Below are 18804 nucleotides of genomic sequence, written 5' to 3'. Positions count from 1 at the left end.
CCCAGACCGCGACCGAGAGCGGGAGCGGGAGCGAGGCGGCAGCGGCGGCGGAGGGGGAGCCCGCAAGCTGCCGGGCGGGGAGCCCAAGCCGCGCTGTCGCCGCGCAAGGAAGACTTGGCCAACACACTCACACACACACGTTCACACACCCAGCCCGAGCTGGCGCTCGCGGCTAATCGTCAATATGGCGCTGGGGCTCCTGCCCGAGCGCGGGCGGCAGCAGCGGCGACGCGAGAGCTGCTGAGCCCGGCCGAGCCCGGCCCAGCCGCCGGAGCCCGGAGGATCGCGCGGGGCTGTCGCCATCTGCCCGGAAGCTTTGAGCCCGCCCCGCCCTGCCCCGCCCCCACCCGGCCCAGAGCCCACCCCTCGGCGGGGCCGACCCCGAAGGCAGCCGGCTGGCAGCAGACGGCGAGGGAGGCGAGCGGGCGCGGCGACGCGAGCGGGTTGCGGGCAGCGGGGGACGGCAAACTTTGCTGTTCGCCGCGCTTCCCCGGCCCGGCCCCTTCTCCCATCGCCAACGTCGCCACCCCACTTTCCTCCAACCCCGCACACCTCTCCCCACCCACCCCGCCTCCCGTCGCTCCTCCTCGCCGCCTCGACTCTGCTCCGGGGAAAACTTCAAAGCGCCGGATCGCAGGCTCCCTGCTTACTCCCCGGCTGGGGACTTCAGGTCAGTGCCCGGAACACCTTTCCCCGCGGAGGCCGCGCGGGCTGGAGGGCGTGCGTGCGGCGGGCTGCAGTCGGCCCCCTCCCTCGGGGCCCAGACTAACGGCGGGTGGCTCCTCTGACTCTCTCGCGTACCCCTCGAAGCTTGTGCCTCGCGCTTCACTTTGGCTGCTTTGCTCGCTTTTGTTTTTATTTCCTAGCTGTAAGTTATTAAAAATGCAGCCAACCTAAGCGGCCCGGCGTGGGCTTCGGGGAGGGAGGGGCGCGGCGGGGGCGGGCTGCCGCCTCCCTGGGGGCTGGGAGGAGAGCAGGGAGTTCGCGGAGTGGAAGTTTGCAGACAGTGTGTGCCTGTGTGCGCGGGAGCGCGGTCGTCGCTGAGTGAGTCGGGCGTGGGGGGCGGAGGGGGTGAGCTGGGCTGGAAGTTGGGAAGCTCGGCTCGGCGTTAGGTCGCTAGCAGGAAGGGGAGGGCGGCGGGTTCCCGTCTGCTTTCTTTTTCGACTCGGGAAAGAACTGTAAAAACGCCCAGCCGCCGCTGCCTCGTCTCGCCTCTCCGGGGGCAGCTCGTTCTTGCTCGTGGAACGACGGCGTGTGCGTGCGCGAGGGTGTGTGTGGCGGGCGCCCCGGGCCGAGCCGAGCTCGACCTGCCGCCGCTGCCGCGCGACTCGGGAGGGGAGTCCCGGTTTTTTGTTTTTTTTTGGCTTTTTTTGGCTTGCTCCAAAGCGTGAATCACGTGGATTAAAAAAAAAATACTAGGAAATGGAGCAGAGCGAGGGGTTCCGACTCTGCCCGCCCGCCCGCCAGCCAGTCAGGTCAGACGCTTTGTTTTCTAAAAGTTCTTTTAAAATTTTAATCTGCCACCCTGGTCCACCCCCACCTTCCCCGCGACGTCGTGGGGTTGGTTTTAAGTTGTGAGACCCTAGGGGTGGGGGTAGATCGTGCGGGGGCGGGGGCGGCGGCGGGCGGGGGGGCGAGACCTGGGTCCTCCTCTGGGTAGCGTGGAGTCTGGTGGAAAGCCCTGTAGGGCGTGTGCGAGTCTGCGGCCGGAGGAAGTTGGTCCCACTCGGAGGGCGTGCGGCGCAGAGGCTGAGGGCGAAGAGGAACTTGCGCACCCGGGCGCGATCCTCGGCCGAGGCGGGGAGGGCGAGGCGCCGCTGCGCCTTGGGGCCCGCGCTCGGAGCAGGCGGGCGGCTGCGCTGCAGAGCCTCCGCCAACTAGGGGTCTCGGGGCGGCGGCGACGTGCTCCTGCTGTTTACCAAGCAAGCCCCGGGGCGCCGTGTGCGGAGTAGGGCGGCTCGAGGCACGCGTGGTCCCGGCGGGCTTCCCGCCGCCTGCACTCTTGAGTGGGCACGTCCCCGGGTCCCTGAGACGGCTGCGCCTGGCCGCGTGTAGGCCGAAGCCGGGGCGAGGCTTAATTTGCAGTTAACGAATCTTTTCCAGAAAGTCCGCGATCTCCAGCTAGAGGCTGTGAGTGCCCGCGCGCGAGGGCGCGCGCCGCCGGCGTCTAAAGGGTTGGGGGGTTGCGGGGATGGAAGAGCGAAGGAGGGGGGAGGGTTATGTGTATTTAAAAACAAACCTTAAAAAAAGAAACCAGCGCGCTTCAAATAGGTATTCGTACAGCCTCTTGTGTCTAGAGTAGACAGCTCAGGGTTTTAGCTGGTTTTTTGTTTGTTTTGTTCTTTTTTGAGAGAAGGCCAGAGGAGGGGTAGTGGTATTTGCTTCTAGGGGTAGTCTCTGGAGAAAAATCCTTAAAATGACTCAGGAATAAAAACGAGGAGGAAATGGCCCACCCCAGAAGGTGGTGGGTGGTGAACGCAGGCAGACTTGGGTATTTGTAGCCATGTGACACTTGCTGTGGCACTGGAAACAGACACCGCGGGCCGAAATCAATCCTTAGGAGGTGTTGGATTCGGTTTGGCCAACAGAATTGCTTGTGTGGAAGGCATTTTAATTGTCGGCCTCCGAGACTCCTGTACGTGGACACTTGGAAAACACATTTGCTTCTCGACCCTTCCCACTCCACCCCCGACCCGTTATCTGGTCTGGGCTTTGCAGTGTCGGTTCCCGTGTTTATTTTGGGCATGATTTCACCGCGAGGAGGAAGCGGGGAGATGGCGGTGATTAATATGCCGTCCAGGTTTAATCCGAGGCTGGCCTTTAGTGTGCGGGTTTACGCCGCCACTCACCGGGATTGCCTGGGGTAGTGGCGGGGGGGGGGCGCGGGGTTCGGGCGCCAGGCGCTCCGCGGGCAGGTCGGGGTTGGGGCTCGGACGGCCCCAGCGCTGTCCTTTGGGGCACTGTCACCAGTAGGTGACTGAGAGTTAATTAGGAAGTGTTCTCCGGATCAATGGGCCGCACAGCTCATTAGCGATTCTCTCCAGCCCTTTGCAGGGCCGGCCGGGCCTGTGCCTCCCACACAGGCCGGGGCCCCGCGGCCCGGGCTGCGGAGAGCGCCTCTGGGAAGTGGGGAGGGATGGGCGGCGAGGGGCGACCGGGAGGTGAGTGTAACTTGGCCGGGCGGCGCGTTGCGTGCGGCGCCTCGAGGCCCGCGCAGCCCGCTCTTTCTTCCTGCTCTCGGTCGCCTCGACTGTGTCTTTAACTCGCTCCCGCTCGTCGCTGCCTGGCTGCTCCTCCCCGCCTCCCTCGCCTATCTCTTGTTCTCTAAGCACGACGCCTGTGCTCCCCGCCCAGTTTGGGATTAGACAAGATAAAAATCGGACTGCCCAGCGCGCAGAGCTGTGACTGTGCCCCGGCAGCCGGGCTGGCGGGAGCGCTGTGGGCCGGGGCCGGGGCGGACCCGCTGTGCGCTCGGGGCAGCCCGAGCCCGTAGAGTCCCACCCCGACCCTGCAGGCGCGGTCACGCTCCAGCGTTCTGTCTGTCTGGGGGCGGGCCGCGGAGGCGGCGGCAGACTCCCGTGAGCGAGCGAGCCTTCGGGCCCAGCGACCAGGGTGGAGGGAAGGCTGCAAGGGTTTCTCTTAACCCTTTAAAGACGATAGGGAGAGTGGAGGTGGGGAGTGTAGTCGAAATTCCTGGAGGCAAAGTAGCCCCCTGGGGAGAGGAGGCGGGAGTCTGGGCTTAGGGTTTTCCTTTCTCTTCTGTGTATGCAATCTCACATCCTGGTACGTTGGGCTCGATTCTTCGACGAACCAAACGCAGCTGCTAGGTGATCTAATTTGACCCGATACTTCTCAATGGGGAAGGTGTGAACACACACAGTGGGCACCCTCACTTAAGGAAGTGAGTTGGGGAGATGCAGAGGTTAGACCTTACCGTTCCCAGCGGCCCAGTATGTGAAGGTCTACTCAGAGCTTTAGTCAGTGGGGCCTCTGACCGAGAGTGTTGCCTACCAAAGACCCAAGCCTGAAATGCCTGTCCAGTGCGTACAGGTATGCGTCGGAGAGAGCAAAGGGGTCCTTGAGTTGTCTATGTAAATAAAAACACTTTTAACCATGAACTTGTGGAGAGTTCAAATAAGATATGTGCAGGGAGGCAGCCTCCAAACAGGAGTCGGACAGTGATGTGTACAAGATCGATCATTTGTATACACATCCATGGGGTCAACATTGAATGGGTCTAAAAATTTAATACAACTCTGCAGGCATTGGTCTCGTTCTTTCCCTGAGGTAGACCCCTGAGGTAGGTGGGTTACCCTATAGAGAAATGAATCATTAGTCACACTCCTCTCTCCTTCCCCCTCCTCTTCCTTTTAGGGTTTGTAGTCTTAGGGGATCCTCTAGTTACCTTAAACTGCAAACCCATATTGGTCTGGGAACGAGCCCCATTATAGGCAAAGCAAGAATGTAAGTCGTGGGGAGGTGTACGTGTTAGACAGGAATGCACAGATTAAGATGTGCGCCTGAATGACATGTGCTGAGACAAATCAAGACCCTTGGGCTCTGGTGCCCACATGGAACAAGAGATAGAGAAGAGAGAAAGAACTGGCCGCGAGGAATGTAAACATGGGTATGCAAATACTGAGACCTAGAGCGAGATCCTAGGAGAAAATCCCAGACTTTGTTGAGCTGGAAACTGGAGCAGGATTTCTGTAAGTTCGTTCGAGAGACAAAAGCCCATTTAAAGGTGTGAAGAGGGTCACTTGGAAACACAAAAAGCATTCACATGCATACATCCATGCTTAGATACACAGGCTGAATGACAAAAACTCCTCAGTGCCTGATGAAGATTTTCCTGCCCAGTGAGACAGAGCAGGGCACGGAAGTGTGGGCCACACAACCACATTCGCACACTCATTCACTGGGAAATACTGTGTCTTCGGCTAGAGGGAAAGTGAGGGCGACGGTGCCTAGCTAAGGGTGGATGGCCCTTGGTTACTAAGATTGCTTCTGGTTATAGTTTCTTCCCATCTAGAGTGGGGAAGAGAGTATGTCTTGAGCAGGTAGGAGGATTTCTGAAAGATTTTTGAGTTCTGGACCCTGAGAGGATGGATGGTGGAGGAAAAAGAGGAGTAGCTTTGCATTCTGGGTCGGAAGCAAGGGATGTTGCGCTCCTCTAAGCCCTGTTTGCTAAGGTGGCGCAGGGCCTAGTGAACTGAGAGAGACTGAACCGAAAGAAGTGCGAAGCTCGGCCTCTGGGCGGAATCGAGGGGAGGTATGCTTACTTTCCCTTTTTTTCCCCCCCTTGAGGAGACCGTGCGGGGACGGCCAGCGTAGGGAGGGCGCCTCTGTGACCCCAGACGCGCGCGTAAACTCGGCTTGGGTTTGGTTTGCGCGTGGCGTCGGTTTGCCGCGGTGCCTCTTTGTCTGAGCCCAGCCGGGAATTCCAGCTTTTATTGGGAAGACCGCACTCGGGTGGAGCCCGCGCTGGGTTGGGACGGTCCTCGGGGGTGCCCAGCGGCCCCGGCAATGCCACCTCGGTGGTTTCCTCGAGGGCGGCGGGCCCGGCAGACCCAGCCCGGCGGGGCGTGGGGCCTCACGGGTCCACTTGGGCCGCCGTACCGCCCCTCTCCCCGCTGGCCCCACCGCTCCCCCGCCAGCCCGAGGCCGAAAGGAGCTCTGAAGGCCCTTTGTTAAGCTCCAGGGTCACACCCGTGCCCTGGGGGCCGCGCAGGGGCGGGAGGACCTTCTCCTGGCTGGAGGCCTCCAGCCCTCGGCTCACAGGGGCCTCGGCCTGGAGGGGCCTCGCCCAGTCAGGGGAGGGGAGGCCCGTCCCGACCGGGCTGCCTCGCCCGAGTGAACGGCCGGCAGGATTCCGTCTGTTTGCAAGGCTGGCTGCGCTGCCGGGGCCTAGATGGTGGCGCTGGCTTGAGAAGCAGCCGGGGCAGGAGTGGAAGGTCTTCTCAGGCCACCCCCGTGGCAGCCAAGCCGCCTGTGCCCCGAGCACTTGGCCGGGGACGTCTCCCAACCTCCAGCCCGGCCCGTCGGCTTTCGCTGGTTGCCCCCCATGTGTTCCTCCGGAAGGGATAGCTGACTTTCTGTTGGATGGGAATTAACCAACGCGCTTCCCCGCCCCCGCAACGTTTCTGTAGCAGGCCCCCTTTACCAGCGCAGGCTCATTTCCGCCGGCCCCTAGTCGAGGGTGTTGGAATTGGGGGGGGGCGTCCCCGCACTTTGTTATTTCTTAGAACCGTGTCTCCCCGGCCAGCCATCGCCCCTCAGCACCCATGGGCTCCGGCGCCCCGTGATTAGACTAGCGGGGAAGTCCGCTAGGAGAAGATCCTGACAGCATTAAATAGAATTTGATCTAAAAGACAGTTTCCAGTATAATCTCGTTATGCATCACAGACTCCCGGTGTTACTTTGTGGAAGGCGGACAATGATCAATTTACATTGACCCGGGGCTGGGCGAGCTTTTAGATGGTAATTGCCATATTGATTTGCATGCAGAAAGGAGACCTGCTAAAATTAAAGACCGGAAGCTAAATGAAACTAAATTTATTGTCTAGGTGCAAACCAGAGGAAGTACTGGGGGGAAGAGGGTGAGTGAGGTCAGGGTGCCAGGGGCAGAGCAGGTGAGAGGCCCAAGAGCTCCGGGAGGTCACAGATTTGGGAGCGATCTTTGCCCTGGTGATTTCAAAACGTGAGGAGGGGGCTTGTTTAGGGTATGGGGACCCAGCAGGGAAAAGTTATAAACAGGCACTATTGCATTGAAGGCACTGGGATCTTTTAATGCTAATAGTAACTGCGAGGGGGGAGGAGAGGTTTATAGGGTTATAGGGGTCTTCCTGCACCATTTCCGGCACCCCCCATTTCTGTTGTTCTACCCGAGCGCTCATAACCGTGCCACGGGCACCCAAACTCTTGCATCTGAAGAGTTAAATTGTTTTTTAAAGACGGGCCGTAAACTTTCCCCGCCCCCCCTCCCCCCGCGTCTGGTCTCGAAGAGAGCGCGAGTAGGGGGCGGTTCTGCATGCCGCTGCGGGCAGGCCTGGACCCTTTGGAGGCTGCGGGAGTTCCTCCCCAGACGCAGCAGCAGCCCCAGACTCGGCCGGACGCCGATCGCTTTGGGAAGCGGCTCGTTCCAGGTGGCCCAAGTGGCGGGGGCGGGGGAGGGTCTGGCGGGGCCAGGGACTCACGGTGCCCGGGGGCGGGGGTCACCTCCCTGGAGGTTGGAAGGGCCTGCATGGAGGGTGTGGAGGAGGGAAGGCGGGGGCTGGAAATCCTGTCCCAATCGGCGGTGATCGCCAAGGCCGGAAAGTTTAAAAAAGAGAGAAAGCCACTGGCTGCAAGGCAGGGGCTGCCGGGCCGCCGGGGCGTGTTTGGCTGACTAGAGGGGTGAGGACCCGGCTCCGCCATCGCCTCGGTCCGTCCCGCTGCGGAGGCCCTGGCCTGCCCCAGGCGCTCCTGGAGCCATTTCACGCATCCGGAGCCTCGGCCACTGGAGGAGCCACCCGCCCGGGGCCGGGAAGCCGCAGGGGCGGCTGAGTGTCCGGCGCTCCTGCCCGTTGCCCTTCCCACCGAGCTGAGCTGGAGACGGCCCTGGGTCGTGGAGCCTGTGGCGTCTGTGGCATCAGGTGTGGATGGTTCCCGGAGCTTCTGAAAGCCCGGGGCAGAGCAGGAAATTGAAGATGGGGTGGGGAGGGGATGTTGAGCGCTGACCCTGCGCTGCTGGGATGAGAAGTTGGGGAGAGGAGAGAGAACCCCAACCTCCGGCTTGTCTCGGGACTTGGCTTTTTGTGGGGACCCCCAGGAGTCCAGGAGGGTCCAGCATCTTGCAAGCCGCTTCCCCCTCAGTTGCCTCCCCAGCCCACTTTGGTCCCTGGGTTTTTCATTAAAGTCCTAGGAAAGGTAGATGTAGGCAGTCTTTCCAAAGGGCTTTTGCTCTGTCTAGATAATTTGATTGATTGCTTTATGTGGCAAAACTAGTGTGGCAAGCCTTCTTGTAGTTCCAGGTGTCAGCACTTTTTCCAGAGACCTAAGAGTAGCACCCACCTCCCACTGCCTGTTCTGGGCTCCTGGAGGAGGGGAAAGTGGAGGCTTGTTGGGAATCCCTGGCCTCACAGCAGGGTGTTCCAGTGTAGGGAGATGGGTAGGATGTTGGCAGAAATTTCGAAAGACTTCACATGGACCAAGAGATTTCTGGGTGTAGGAGAAACTAGGATGCGGGCTCCTTGTGGACCGAATTTCATAGGTGTTAAGTGCTATCCTTTTACTCTGTATTGGAGTACAAGGGCTAAGGAAGCCTTCCGAACTTCTTGGGGATTCTGGATGGCACAATTTGACCGATCATTGGCTCCTCTCCGCAACTCCAGGACTGAGTTTGACCGTGGCCCATTTTTACTAGCTGTGTGACCTTGGGGGCAGGTTATTTATGGCCTCTGAGCCTCAGTAAGTTTCTTCATTTGTAAGACTGGGTATAATTTTCCACCTTTAGGATCAAAGAATACTTGGCACATAGTAGGTCTGGAGGATTAGTAATTGCTTTGAATGACTGGTCAGATTCCTATAGGTTGCTTCTCCGTTCCCTGCTGCCCCTGAGATGCCCACCTCCCCCCCGCCCAAGACCTGCGTAGGCCAGTGTCTGGGGACCAACCTGCAGGTTAAGCTCCCCTCCAAGGGTATTCCTGAGGCTATTCCTCCAGGTCTGCCTCCGTGGGTTCCTCTTTCTTTCCCTTTGTTACAGTTCTTTGCATTCTGGGCTTTAAAGGAATCCATATGAAAAGGCTGGGATTTTTTTTTTTCTCCCCCTAAGTGGGATCATTTATATGGTTAGGAATTGATTCCAGAACCGGTATGTAGGTGCTCTTTGGCAAGTCCTCCCGTCATTCTTTCGGGGGGAGGGAACAGCAGCGGCTGGAGGGGAGAGAGCTGGTGGGAAGAGGTGAAAGGGTCTGGCCCGCTGCAGAGGCCAGAGGTGCTGTGGTTTGTCTGATAGGGATTAAGTCCGGATGTTATGAGGTCTCAGTGTGGTTTTCAATAAAAGTCTGTCAGGGATTGCTTCTTTTCTATGGATATGTATTTAAAAAAATTTACTAGCATGAGAAGAAAACCAGACCTGTATGGATCCAGGCCGGTAGTAAGCTACTGTGATCAGGTTTCCTACTAGACTCCCAGAGGGGAAGTGAGCGTTTGATTGAAGCTACACTTGGTTCTTGACTCTCTGGGGATGCCTGCTGTGAAACAGGAGCCCTCCCTTTCTCTCCTCCCCCCACCCCCCTTTTCCCTTCTTCCCCTAAAAGCCTTTGTGCTGAAAGAGCTTCAGTAGGCATGAGTCCCTGGTACCTCTCTAAAGAATGCCTTCCAGCCTTTGCTGACATTGTTTTGTGAACGGCGGGTTTTACCAGGCCAGCAGTTTTCCCCCCATCTTAGCTCACTATTTTAGAGGTTCGAGTATGCCCAGGATGCGCCCAACTGCAGTGCTTTCCAGTGTGTGTAGCCAGGGCCTTGCCTGTAATCTGAAGACACCTTAACCTTTGCCCTAGGTGCCCCCCCGGGGGTGGGGGTGGTGAAGGTGGGGAGAGCAAGGACAGGGGATCGTTGTTGAGGGTCTGTTTGTTTTCTCCAGCCACAGAGGCAGAGGGGTGGAGTGGGGCGAGGCCGAGAGTACGTTCCAGCCTTGGGTCTGATTTAAAACTTGGTTTAGTTGGAGAAACTCTTAGGCATTTAACAGTTCTGTACAAATGCAAACTTGACATAGCTCTAGGCCTACGTCAATTAGGAAAGAATAAATGAAGTACAGAGATGTCCAAACTATGTAATTCCTAGAGTTGTCTGCCCTCCCATAAACACATGACAAGTGCCGAGGCATTTCCAGTCAAAACACCCATGAACCAGCAGCCTCCATCCTTTGTATTTATTATTTTATTAACAGCATTTTACAGAGCATTTAACAAGCACAGCCTGCCTGCTTTCCACCACGGCTCTCAGCAGACTGAGGGGTGGAAAACAGATGGGGGTGGCGAGGAGTGGTCTCTAGGAGAGACTTCTAAGCTGGAGAAGTCTCTTCAGATGGGCAAGGAAAAGGAACATTTGGGGTTCCTTTCTCCTGGCCCCGAAGAGGAGACAAAAGTGATGCTTTGGAGGAAGAAATCCCCTCTCCCTGCTCCGGAGGAAAGTCGTGCGGATGTGGTCTGTCTGGTCTCCACTTGGATTCCAGAAGGTGTGAAGCAGGGTCTGCTTTCCCAATACTCTGCCCATCAGTTTGCTTTTCAAAGAATAAGTATTTGTCTGTTATCATTATTCTATATCCTGGTGGAAAGGTTATAACGAAAACTAATGCCTTTCTTAAGTCATAAAATGAGCCTGTATGATTATTTAATTAAAATCTATTTAAGGACCGATTAGGCGTGTAATTTGCGCTAATAATGACGATGATGGAAATGTTCGACTTAACCAAAAATCATAAAAGGAGACATTTTGATCAGTGGGGCGACCAGGAGGGATTCAGGGAGTTGGACGGTTTTCCGAAACACGAGGCTTTGGGCTGCAGAAAGTGCCGAGCTGCCTAGCCTCTGGGACCACGGTAGAGAGGGCTGCAGGACCCCAGGCTTGGCCGGGGCAGGCCGACCCACGCTTTGCTGAGCAGAGAAAGCGACCCTGGGAGTCTGAACAACCTTTATTCCCAGCTGAGGAAATGGGGGAGGGGGCCTGAGAGGAGGACACTCTGGGAGAGCTGATGAACCGCACAGAACTCTGCGCGACATGGCTGTGTTGTGTTGCTTTAACACTCAGCAGCGACACACGCGTTGCTGCCTCGGCCAGCCTTGGCTGGAGCCTGGAGGGGTGGGGGGAGGGGGGGTCTCTTGTTCCGGAGAAACCTGCCAGCTGCTGGGCTTGGTGCGAAGGCAGACACAATGCTGCTGTCGTTGGTTTGATCTCTAACTGGATGGTTAGTCTGGCTTTAACTGTGTGGTAAGGGGGGAATGTGAAGGCTGTTTACAGCGAGTGCAAAGAATGTGACAGCTGTTGGTGCAGGAGCAGCGCTGTGCCTCCTCGGCGCTCACACAATGCGCGCACTGTGCAGGCCCACGGAGAGCTGCAGAGGTGGCCGCCCCTTGCTGGCCCGGGAGCCCTCGGATGCGCTGCGAGAGAGCCCTCCGGCGGCGGCACCCGCACCCCCGCACCCCGCGACACGCATCTTTCTGGCTCCTGGGATCGTGGTGGACGTGCGCGCTGGTTGGTGTGTTGTGGTTTAGGGAACTTGTTAGGCAGAGGTGGCAGGAGAAGGCCTGCGGGGTCATGAGTGTCAACTGTCTGGAGGGGTTTGGCCGGGATCTGTTGACCTGGGGCCTCAGTGGCTTGTGACCGGGTTGTTAAGATTTGGGAAAGTAACTTTCCACCCTAAAGCAAGCCTGTTGGAAAGAATGTATTAACTGAAGGCTTTCTGGAAATTGCAGAGGCTCTGAAGGCCGTTGTTCTTCCTCTGAAATGGCCCTGTTATTCAGACAAGTTCAAGAGACAGGCGGCCGCTGTGTTCTATGCCCTCGGCCCTGTTTCCTGGATTGGAAACACAAGTGTGTAGGTTCAGGACCCGAAGGGGGGTGAATGGGGGTGGGGAGGGGTGCAAGTCGGCTTTTGATCACCCGCCTCCCTTTGCCTTCCCGGTTTTTAAGAGCGCGCTTGCCTTTCAGCTGCAGGACCAGCGGTGCTGTCTTGAGGTCTGCCCACAGCGCCACCCACTCTGTGACTTAATCAACTAGATGCCCACAGCCCGGCCTTCTCTGAGTTCCTGGTCCTCTGCCAGGCAGTGCGGGGAGGCGCCAGGGTGGGAGGGAGAACAGTTGGTGGGTGGCAGCAATACCCCGCTGGGCCGGTCCAAGCTGGCGGGCTCAGGATGGTCCTCAGGATGGTCCAGAAGCTGGGCCTGCCCCTGGGCTGTCCTGGGGCAAGCTGGGTGTAAGCACCACTCCCCCCAACCTCAAGGTTGAAGGCTTCCGCAGCCCTGGCCCCCGGGCTTTGGAGGATCATTTAGAGCTGACTTAATTCTATATCCTGCCCTTCTGTGTGATTCCGGCCCCTGAGTGTACAGCTTGCAGGATATCTGCAAATTACGGGTCCACCTCCGCTCCCCCCCGCCCCCACATCTACTCTCTGAGTTATAATGTGGACTTGTACATCTAGTTGGGTTCCCTAGTGGGGAGCTGGGAGATGCTTCTGGAATGATACATGAACTTCGGTGCCGGTTCTATAAATTGGTCTCTTTTTAGGACGTGTGCCATTTTCTGTAGGAATGTTGCTTGCAAAACGAGTTTCGCCTTGGAGGAAAGGCGGAAAGATAAACAAGCCTGCAACGCCAAAGCGCTGGCAGTCTTTCCCTCCTTCCAGCTCTCTTAAAGCAGCCGGGCTGCATTTCCAGGATTAGACTCGTGCTTGTGAAGAGGGACTCTGGTTGGCTTTTTTTTTCCCCCGAAGCAAATGCAAATTAGAGAAAAATAATTTTCTTTCAACGATATGCAACGTATTAGTCACTTGTTATCGTGCTCCGAGGCAGGCCTCATTTGCGCGTCTGCCAGCTCGCTCACATCTGCTCGGCGCTGTTTGGGGCATTTTAACCTTGGTGGTGTCGTGTCTGGTCCCACGGATCAAGGAGGAGTAATTAAGCTCTGAACAGCTAGAAAAATTCACGGGCCCCCACGTCTACCGCAGTTTTCCCACAGCTTTGTTTGTGGTGTTCCGGGTTCCAAGATGAACAGACGTGGGGTTCCTATTGTTCCTCGTAAAGAAAGTGGGAGCCCCTGTCCTCCTCTGACCCTCATCCCCAGCCTTCCCAGGACTCCCAGGCTGCACACAATCAGCAGGGAAGCCGGGTGCAGATCACAGGACCCTGTGTTTTATGCATCTTTTATTCGTAAAAAGTTCCTTTGTGCTTCCTGTGTGTACTAATGATAGCTGTCGTTAATAGCTTTCTGGTCTAGCTTGTTCCTTGTGGGGGTAGGAGTTTGCAGTGAGTTCACTTTATTTCTACAAAGCCCTGATGGAGGCTGCAGTGCAGTGACACCCCCTCTAGAGTCGTGGTCTATGGATCGTTTATTCTGGATTTGCCTCCAGGTTGTGTAGACTCCAAGTGGGAACCCAGGCTGTAGGGACCAGACCCGAGGGGGTGTGGAGGGTGGGTTGGCGGGGAGGAGAGGAGTAAGGTTGATGAATTGCATTCAACCTCGGTTTCCTGTCCTGGGCTGCTGCCTCCTGTTGAGGGACACCAGCTTCCAAATGGGGCCCCCTCTTGCATACACGCGTGGTTGTGTGTGGCACAACCGTGAAAGAAAGTGAAAGGAACAAAAAGCCGAGGCCTGGCGTCGGGGTGGGGGGCGGGTTGGCGGGGGGAAGGGGAAGTGTCTGAGGTTGGTCCAAGAGCTGACGGGGGGCCACGGCTCTGTTTTTGGGAAAGGGGGTGTGTGGCGGGCAGCCCCGGTTTGGCAGCGGCTCTCCCGGTCGATCCTTGCTGGTGCCCCCCTCCCCAAGCCCCCGAGCCCCCTTTTACAGCTGGCTACACCTGGCTTGCATCTTTGAATCGGGGAAGGTGGGGGAGGCTTCCACGGAGAGAACACTCCAGACTGGCCGAAGGGAGCGCAGGATGATAGGCCGGAGCGGTCTCCAGTCAGTGCCCACTCCCCTGGGGCGCGCCGCCGCGCATCCTGGGTTCTCCGTGCGCCCACCCAAAGTTGCTTTTTGTCAGAGATTCAGCGGCAGGCGCCTGGGAAGGGGGAGCCCAGAGGAGCGCGCGGGCGGGGTGAGCTGGGGTCGGGGGCTGGCCGAGAGACCGTCCTGGACGGTCGGGCGGGGGGGGTGCGTGTGGGGCGGGCGGCCCCGCGCGGGGACCTGGCGTAGGAGGGGCGCGGAGCCTGCGGCAGCGCGGGGGTGTGTGGTGGGAGAGCAAATCCCTTTGTTGCCGACCAATCCGTGCTCAGGGCTGAGGCGGGGGAGGGGGCGCCCCTCCCCCACTCGCCGCCGCCGCCGCCGCAGCCGCCGCCACCGCGCCGCTGCCGCTGCGGGCCAAGTTCACTCCCGACTGACCCGAGTGGCTCGCGGCGCTATCCTGGCGCCCTGGGAGGAGGCAGGGAAGGTTCTGGTTGCTCAAAAGGTCAGGGCCAGCCGCGTGAGTTTCCCGTCCCCCACCCCGTCACCCCCGCACTCCTGCTCCGCAGCTCTGTTACTAATGCAAAACTTGGGTCGTGAGTGGGGACGCCTCTGGAGGCGGCGACAGCCATGACTTGGAGTGTGCCAAGAGACAGCGCCTGGGCAGGCTGGATCACTCCTCCCACCCCCCACTCCCCCCCAGCACCCATGCCCGGCTGCAGGACCCGTCGGGCGACCTCCTTCAGCCACACCCCAGGAAGCCTGCGACCCTCGCCCCGACCTGGGGTCATCCTTGGGGTTCCCTTCTCCCCACTGCTACACATACTGGGGAAAACATCCCAGGAGGACTTGCCCCAACGCTGCACACCCTGGACCGCTTTTTCTCATCTCCCACCTCCTCGCGGCCCCCATTGCTAAGATAGGAACTTCATCCCTCCCTTCCTTGACGCCAGTAGAGAAGTGTCTGTGTGTGACTCAGTCTGCGCTTGGAGCAGTCCCAGGAAGGGCTCCCGCGCCATGAGCTTTGGGCTTCCATGAAAGCCACACACTCTGCAGAAGGTCACCCCTCCCTGGCCCCCTCTGTGTCCCTGCCTCAGCCTTCCCTCTGACGCAAGAAAACTGTATAGCCATTCTGGGGTTTGTTTGTTACGTAGACTGTTTAGTGGAGTCAGATGCTGTTTAATGGGTTAGATGTGGCCTGCACCAGCTATTGCCAGGCAGAACTCAAGTCCATAGTGCAGTTTAATCCTCTGGAAAACACGGTGCCAGATATTTACAGATGAGGGGGCCAGAGTTGAAGAGGTCCGGCCACCTGCCCAGAGACACGCCGTGGATGAGAGTGGGAGCTGGGAGGCTGTGGTGACTGCGCGCGCGCGCGTGTCCTCCACAGAGAACCAGCCATGCCGGTGCAGTGAGAGACACCCCTTCCGCGAAGAGGTCCTCAGCCTACGGAGGACCGTGGCACATGGCATGCTGGCTGGGAGCCCTGCCGTCTGCCCGGCCTTCTGAGCCGGAAGCTCCCCAAAACCTGTCCAGGTCTTCTTGGTCACTAACTGGATAAGTGCCTGATGCGGCATGGGGTGCCTAGAGAGTGAGGCCCTAGGAAGGGGCACCGTTCGTATTGGAGTGGAGTTGGGATGGTTTGGTGGCACTGCTTCCCATTCCGTCGCTGTCACTTGACACGCGTGCTGTGCAGACTTGAACCAATCCATCAGCGCCTCAAGGGCGGAGGCAGTGGAAAGTGGCCCGGTGCCAGGAGAAGCTGGGGTGGAGAGAAAGGAGAGGTGGCGGGAGTGGCCTGGTGCTGCCTTCCTCCCTGCGCTCACGCCAGCCTCTCACGGCCACTGCTCCTTCCTTTGCAACCTGTGTGTTGCCTGCCAAGGGAAGTCGCCTTTAAAGAAACAAAACAAAACAAACGTTCTCTCCTGCTCCTCATTCCATAATGGTGTCTTCATGGCAGGAATCGGCAGAACGGTGGTGGGTGCAGCTGGGGACCCGTGTGCCCCCTCGTGTCTTTTCACAGAGGGCCAAGGTGCCCTCGCTCAGGGATGCCGAGGCTGGGGGGACAGCTCCTAATCTTGGTCCCTCTGACCTCTTTCTGCCAATCAGGCTCTTCTCCCCAGCGTCCAGGCCAAGCTCGGATGCTAATCATATCTCCTGGCTCCCGGACCAGATGACTGCCCAAGTCTGTGGAGGGAGACTCAAGCTCTCCTGTGCTTGCCCCTAGGGCCAGACCGAAAGCCGGAGACCACGCTTGCAAGTCTGCGTTTTGCAAGCCGGGTCTCTCCCAGAACTGGGTGTTCAGCGGGCAGCCACCACAATTCCTGGTCTGTTCTTCAGAAACCAGACGCTCTTCCGTCTCCCCGGCTGACCCCTTCTCTTGGCCACCTTCCCTCTTCATCCCTATCCCACATCCTTGCCCCCTTCTCTCCACTGCTGGAAAAAAGGGTTAAAACCCAGAGCCAAGGTGTAGCTTAGCAGCTCCCACTGGAAACAGGTTGGTGCTTGTAAAGTGCTTTTCATGACTGACTTCACACATCTTGGCACTTCCAGAAGCATCACCCACCTGTGGAAGAAAAGGGGGGGGTCGTTGAGAAATAAGGGCAGATGAGCCTCTTACATACAGCAGCAAAGCGCCTGCTCTGTCTGCCATCTAAATCACGTCATTTGCCCCCTGCAGCATGACCCACAGCCAAGGGCCAGGGAAGTCACTTTTGAAGAACTTTTCCTTGGAGGTTAAAAAAAAAAGAAGAAGAAGAAAGTAAGAAAGACCCCGAACTATTTCAATAGCCGCTTCTAGAAGAGGAATGGGGTGAGCGTGGCGGTGTCTCTGACCCTATCTCTGTGTCCCTTGCGCCCAAGATCCCCTTAGTTAGTTTAGTCCTACATCCCAGAGAGATGGGGGTGGGCCCGTTCTTCAGGGATGGTGGGGTGTACGCAGTATGGCCTTTGCCCAGGATGAGGGTGTTCCTGCCCAGGATTTGGGCTGTCACTCTGGAGAAGGGCCTCACGCCAGGCAGGGCCCCCGGCTCCATGGCCCTTTCCGCTCAGGTCCATCTTTGGCCCGGAACCTGAAGAGTTAAAAGTCTTTAGCTCGTTGCAATGAAATTATGGCTGGCAGTGGCGCCCCTGTTTGTTCAACAGACCTCCACTTTTAAACAGTTCACAAAAAGTTCATGGGGCAGCTAAAGTTTATAAGTGTGTGTGTGTGGGTGTGTGTGTGTGTGTGTGGGTGTGGGTGTGTGGGTGTGTGTGTGTGGGTGTGTGTGGGGTGTAGTCAGCAGGATCCAGTACTGAGCCTTGCCCCTCCTCCTCTTGTTTCTTCACAGCCAGCCCCCCGCCCCGCCCCCACTCCCGTGACACCGGACCACGCTCGGGGCCTCAACCCTCCATCTGACCCTGTGCACGTAAGAACACTTCATCCTGACACTGGGTGTTATTTATCTGTGCGGCGTTAATATTGAAAACCCCACCAGTCAAGACCTGGAAGGGCGGGGAGAGGCTTTGAAAGCACCCCATGGTCCCAGGTGTCTCTAAACTGCATTCCCCTCTCATGCTAAGTCCAGGCCGCCCTTTCTAAAGAAAAGCCCTTTCAAGGGAAGGGGGCTGCTGGCCCTTTTTGAGGGGAGGGGAGAGGGTTCAGTAGGATGATTGTGGCAGGGGCCTTTCTGTTTCCTCAGTCAGGTGCTCAGAGGTCCTTGTCCCAAGGTGACAACTAAAGGAGACATGTAAGAGGCAGCTTGTGTAAGTTTTGAAGACTGGAGCACCAGAAGGAGATTGGGGCTTCGAGGGCACACACGCTTCGTCCCTCATCCTTTTCTTAAGGGTTTGATGGAGTGACCCTTTGGCTTCTGGTATAATGTCCAAATTTCATCATGACACCCAGCCAGGGGGTGGCATGGTGTGGTCCTCCCGCTGCAGCCACGGCCAGGACACTTGCACCGAGGAATGTTGCTCCTCCACCTTTTAGATGAGGCTTCCCTGGACATCTTCCTTTTGGTCTTCCTTTTGTAGAAGGGGCTGCAGGGGTTAGGGAGGGGACACTTTGTTGAACGTGCCTTCTGGTCGGCCCTGCACTAGTGGTGGCCTGCCCCCAACTTGATCTGTATGTTCGAAACATGGAAGAACAGCCCGTGAGCCCCCCACAGAACCTTCCTTGATGCCCAAGTCCATCTGAGTCCACCTTTTCGGGGCACTGTGGCCAGCCACTGGAAATGCCCCAGTCTGTCTAAAGAAAGGGACGCTTCCTAAAGAAATAGCTTCTCTAGAATCCCACCAGGCCGGACACAACTGGGAGATCCCTGCCTCTCCTCCAGCTTCATCGTTGAGCTCTAACTACGCGCCGTGTGTCTGCGGCGTGGGGCTCTTGATGAACAGACGGTGTTCTCTTCTGTATAGGGGCCGATGGGGGATGCTGGTGGACAAAAGCCTGTGTTAGGACAAAGAAATGCAGAGGGATAGCCTGGCTGGCTTTGGGATTCAGGTCTCCCAGGTGCTCCCCGACCCCACCCCTAGTCATTCTCGGAAAAAGAGTCCCCAGTCCTTGGTGGCTCCCACCCAACAGACCTGGAGGTCAGCTCCGTGTGCTAAAGTGTAAAAGCAAGCATTTGCGTATTTTTTCCTGCTAACAAAGGAAATGTGTCGACTTGGGGAACATTTGGGCTTTCGGAAGCTGTGTGGGTGGGTGTGTGAGGGAGGAGAAAGAAAGGTTGCCCCCATGAGCTGCACACCAGTGATTTCACACTCAGGTTTGGGTCCTGTGTAAAGAGGCCGTGGCTGGGGGGGGGGCCCTCCCCGGCCACCCCGCCCCGGACAAGGGAGTCTGTGAGCAGGGGAATTGCCTAGGGCCATCGGTCCCAGGCATTAAAGGCTCCCCTACTTATTTATTATTAACCCAGCATTTAACAGCAGGATATGGAGCTGAAGCGCAGTCAAAAGAAACGGCTCAACCTCCAAAGAGCAATTAAAATCCTGCACGAGGATGAATCACTGCACCGTGATAATCCTGTGAATGAAATGCAGCTTGTCCTGACCCTTCACTCATGCAGCAAACTAGAATGTGGTGTGGGTGGGGCTGGTGGGCCGGGAAGTTAAGGAGGGGGCGGGGCTCTCCCCTGTGCCTCAGCAGCCTCCCCCCTCCTCCCGGTAGACGGAAAACGGGTGGCTTCT

The 18804-nt window shown here is 57.8% G+C and overlaps 1 long non-coding RNA gene across 2 annotated transcripts; it reads left to right on the top strand.

The window, feature by feature from the left end:
- The first annotated feature begins 225 nt into the window (after positions 1 to 225).
- LOC307056534 lies at positions 226 to 17571 on the top strand. 2 transcript variants are annotated; one of them, XR_013811016.1, is made up of 4 exons: positions 226 to 670; positions 16316 to 16447; positions 16965 to 17042; positions 17316 to 17571. It is a non-coding gene; the product is annotated as an uncharacterized lncRNA (long non-coding RNA). The 2 variants fall into 2 exon arrangements; XR_013811017.1 differs by lacking the exon at positions 226 to 670 and adding an exon at positions 1386 to 1475.
- Positions 17572 to 18804: the final 1233 nt, after the last annotated feature.

Source organism: Hyperoodon ampullatus (assembly GCF_949752795.1).
Source record: "Hyperoodon ampullatus genome assembly, chromosome: 7".
Taxonomy (NCBI): domain Eukaryota; kingdom Metazoa; phylum Chordata; class Mammalia; order Artiodactyla; family Ziphiidae; genus Hyperoodon; species Hyperoodon ampullatus.
The sequence above is the reverse complement of the archived record's forward strand: the minus strand, read 5'-3'. Positions and strand labels throughout refer to the sequence as shown.